Source organism: Ostrea edulis, chromosome 10, assembly GCF_947568905.1.
Source record: "Ostrea edulis chromosome 10, xbOstEdul1.1, whole genome shotgun sequence".
Taxonomy (NCBI): domain Eukaryota; kingdom Metazoa; phylum Mollusca; class Bivalvia; order Ostreida; family Ostreidae; genus Ostrea; species Ostrea edulis.
The window spans coordinates 2,484,423-2,489,829 of NC_079173.1; positions in this window are offsets into that span (position 1 = coordinate 2,484,423).

Here is a 5,407-nt window from a genome sequence, read left to right on the forward strand (position 1 = left end):
CGCAGACTCGATAACGCGAGCTGACTGAACAAAACGTGTCATTCTCGTATTGTTACATACAGCGCACGTAATTTGTCTGCCGAATATAGTGTTCGATTTGGAATCTAGTCTGTAAAGATGATTGACAGAAAAGTGTACACGCTGTGTATATGAGAGATGTGTTATGACGTCATGAGGTGAGCAACTTTCAAAAAAGTCCCTTCAACATCCGGGGATTTTTTTCTCTTCGAACTGGTATGTGTATCATATCTATAGGAGCAGTACCGCATAAGCCATACACTAACGACAAAGACATCAATATATGACGTCACTTAAATCATACAATAACGACAAAGACATCAATATATGACGTCACTTAAATCATACAATAACGACAAAGACATCAATATATGACGTCACTTAAATCATACACCAACGACAAAGACATCAATATATGACGTCACTTAAATCATACAATAACGACAAAGACATCAATATATGACGTCACTTAAATCATACACTGACGAAAAAGACATCAATATATGACGTCACTTAAAACATACAATAACGACAAAGACATCAATATATGACGTCACTTAAAACATACACCAACGACAAAGACATCAATATATGACGTCACTTAAATCATACAATAACGACAAAGACATCAATATATGACGTCACTTAAATCATACACTGACGAAAAAGACATCAATATATGACGTCACTTAAAACATACAATAACGACAAAGACATCAATATATGACGTCACTTAAAACATACAATAACGACAAAGACATCAATATATGACGTCAATTTTGCTTCCAGAGAGCGCGACTGCACGTGGATTTCGTCCTTTGGAATATGGTGAATATGGACCCTTCAATAACGCGAGCCGACTGAACAAAACTTTGTCAAATTCTGCATTGTTACACTGGGCTCGTGTTAATTAGAATCCGTTAATTACCTGTAACACTAGTGTCGTGTTAATTATGGAATCCGTTAATTACTATATTGTTATACTGATGTCGTGTTAATTATAGAATCCGTTAATTACTGTATTGTTACACTGGTGTCGTGTTAATTATAGAATCCATTAATTACTATATTGTTATACTGATGTCGTGTTAATTATACAATCCGTTAATTACTGTATTGTTACACTGGTGTCGTGTTAATTATAGAATCCGTTAATTACTATATTGTTATACTGGTGTCGTGTTAATTATAAAATCCGTTAATTACTGCATCGTTACACTGGTGTCGTGTTAATTATAGAATCCGTTAATTACTGTATTGTAACACTGGTGTCGTGTTAATTATAGAATCCGTTAATTACTGTATTGTTACACTGGTGTCGTGTTAATTATAGAATCCATTAATTACTGTATTGTTACACTGGTGTCGTGTTAATTATAGAATCCGTTAATTACTGTATTGTTATACTGGTGTCGTGTTAATTATAAAATCCGTTAATTACTGTATTGTTATACTGGTGTCGTGTTAATTATAGAATCCATTAATTACTGTATTGTTACACTGGTGTCGTGTTAATTATAAAATCCGTTAATTACTGTATTGTTATACTGGTGTCGTGTTAATTATAGAATCCGTTAATTACTGTATTGTTACACTGGTGTCGTGTTAATTATAGAATCCATTAATTACTGCATTGTTACACTGGTGTCGTGTTAATTATAGAATCCGTTAATTACTGCATCGTTACACTGGTGTCGTGTTAATTATAAAATCCGTTAATTACTGCATCGTTTCACTGGTGTCGTGTTAATTATAGAATCCGTTAATTAATGTATTGTTACACTGGTGTCGTGTTAATTATAAAATCCGTTAATTACTATATTGTTACACTGGTGTCGTGTTAATTATAAAATCCGTTAATTACTGTATTGTTACACTGGTGTCGTGTTAATTATAAAATCAGTTAATTACTATATATTGTTACGCTGGACTTGTGTGGTTTAGAAGCCATTTACTACCGTCATTCGTTAATTTATTCCACCTTTCATTCATTTATTATACCTTTCAATCGTTTATTCTATCTTTCATTTATTTATTCCTTTTTCATTCATTTATTTCATCTTTAATTAATTTATTCCTTCATTAATTTATTCAATAATTTTTCCATGTTTCATCCATTTATTCTATTATTCATTCATTCATACTTATATTCATTCATTTAATCTTTCATTCATTTATTCATTCATTTATTCGATCTTTCATTCATTTATTCTATATTTCTTTTATTGGGTTGCTTTCGATATAAACATCCAACACGAAAAGCCAAACAATGATATATCGCATAAGGTATTGTCTACGTCATTCGAAACAAGATTTCAAATTTTATCCTACAAATAAAACGCCAATTTCATTTTAGAAAAAAAAAATCGATTTTCAAATCTATTTGTAGAACTGTTTTATCATGCTTTGTTGACTGTTGATAATTTTATCACTGACTCTGGGAACCTGGGTAAATCGATAGACGGAATCTTCACCTGTTCCTAAATCAACAGGTGGATAAAAAATGATCAAACCATCAGAGACCACACTATACATGTGCATGCACGATCACTGGACCTACCTAAACATAAAAAAAATATACACGTGCATCCATGATTATTGGAACTACCTTAACATAAAAAAAGAATCTAGATTGATGGACACATGTTGAATTTCATCTTATTCCAAAAACTGCACCAAATGATGACTGTATACATGTATATAGTTTATATACTGACAGACTCGGACATGGGGTATATCTTATACTGTAATGTTATAGTTTAAAGCTGACAACCACGGGTTGTCATTCAGAAAATTTCGGTAAAAATTGTGTAATTTATATATCTACAGTGTTTGTTTATACAGAAATACTGTCAGAAATAATGCACGGTACGAATAGTGAATAAGTCATTGCGGATGAATTTTACAACATTGTCATAAAATTCCGTTGGAGGTCGAATTGTTTTGCTGTGGGGTTTATTTTTCTCATTTTTAACACACCGTAGCGTTTTAATCACGGTCTAGAATTAAGAGAACAGACTGTGTGTCCTCACTGCCAACTGATGCCCCTTTAGAATAGAATATACGTTAGAATATATTAAGTTCGTTGAATCTATTGTTTAAAAAAAATTGCAATGAATTATTTTCGGAAAGAAATGTATTCTACGTCATGAAAATGCAAAATAAATAGATAATAAAATACATAAATAAATAGATAATGAGATACATAAATAAATAGATAATAAAATAAATAGATAAATAAATAAGATACATAAATAAATAAATGAATAAGTAAATGAATGAATTGCACCGCAGAGAATTAAGGTAGTTAATAGACCTCACATTTCTTTCCGTTTTGAATTCTACATTGGTGTGGATCAGAGTCTCAGCGAGGTTTGTCTAGATCCATGTAGAGAACACACAACTGACGGGAATCGCAGAGAACTAAAAGTAACTATATAATTATCTTTGAGGTGACCTGTTTGTGTACAACTTAGTTATGTAGATCCAGGATTAACTTTTAAAATAAATTTTACACTTTAAGCAGAGTAGAGTAAGTAATGATCATTAAATGAAGGGCAAACAATTAACTCGCCATGTGCTTCCGGTGAACGTGCACACACCCCCCTCCCCTTCCCCTGCTAGTTCAGTAGATCCGGTCAATAAACAAGTTTTTTTTATGAATCGTCAGTAATCTTTTACCGGTGGAAGAAGTAATTTTACCGATGTAAATTAAAACGCATTGTCAAATGAGATAAATATCGGTAAGTTGGAGAGTTTTACCGGTGTAAATTAAAACGCATTGTCAAATGAAATAAATCTCGGTAAGTTAGAGTTTTACTGGTGTAAATTAAAACGCGTTGTCAAATGAAATAAATCTCTGTAAGTTGGAGTTTTACCGGTGTAATTAAAACGCGTTGTCAAATGAGATAAATCTCTGTAAGTTAGATGAGGTTAGCAATAGAGCGTTGACTTATACTCTACCTGTGTATGCGCCGTCACGTTGATCCTGTGCTCTCGATAAAGTCTTCATGTTGGTCTGAAGGGCGCGCAGGAAACGCGTTATATATCAAAAGTTTGTAAAGGTGAGAACACACACCTGTACCTTAATTTTACAGGGGGGAACCCAGAGGGGACTAGCCCTTATATTTCTTGTTAAAACAATGGTTTATAGAATACGATGAGGCTTCTTATCTATCCTGGCTATTCTCGGGTGAAGAGACAATTTTCTGAAGGGTTGACGTCCCTTTGAGACCCCCCACTGTGGAGAAGTTTACGTTAGAGGATAAAGCGACATGTGTTTTTACACACACGCTATGCTCTCTTCTAATTCCTTCTGTTAATTGTTTAACTGTCCCTGTTCTTATCTGAATTAGATTAGAAGTCAAAATTTTGCCGAATATACGTATTAAACAGACGCTCCTTCACACACACGCCAGTGCTGTGACACTTCAGATAATCAACGCAGATAGCGTTGAAACATTCATAAACGGTGCATCTAACGACTAGAGCAAGACTATAAGACATTAGCAGATAGCGCTGAAACATTCATAAACAGTGCATCTAACGACTAGAGCAAGACTACAAGACATTAGCAGATAGCGCTGAAACATTCATAAACAGTGCACCTAACGACTAGAGCAAGACTACAAGACATTAGCAGATAGCGCTGAAACATTCATAAACAGTGCATCTAACGACTAGAGCAAGACTATAAGACATTAACATTTATTTATCTTCACAAATCATCGAAACGAGGAGTTCAGAGCGTTTTACCTTACCATAGACTCGCGTAAAATCATTTTTAAAAAATATATAGATTGACGCGGGAACTATGTAAGATCTTATGAAAATTGATATGAAGTATTTCGTGACAGATTGTTTGCTTTTTGTGATGTTTTCAGTATCAGTCGAGGATTTTTTTCCCCCTTCAGTCATCTTGACGTCACAAGTCTTAACGTGAAGTGGTGCAGATTATGTGGTGCTCGATTTAAAGTCACTGCCGTGGGGTTTCTCAATGCCTACCGTGATATGGGACCCAGAAATATGTTACAGACTTTTTGTAAAACGATTTGTAAATGTGCTATTATTGCTAAAAAATCTATTTTTACCACACAGTTTTCCTGGGAAAAACACCTTTAATTTTACATTATTCACAAATCTTTACTTGAAAATTCAATGGCAAAACATTGCCCTGAAATTGAAGTCCTGATATGGCATGCCATACGTTGCAATATTTGATCTTTTCCATTCGTATTGTATAATTTTCCGTTTGTATTCTATATTTTCCATTTACATTGTATAATTTTTCATTTGCATTATATAATTTCCATTTGCATTGTAATTTTTTTTTATTTGTATTCTATATTTTCTATTCATATTGTATAATTTTCCATTTGTATTCTATATC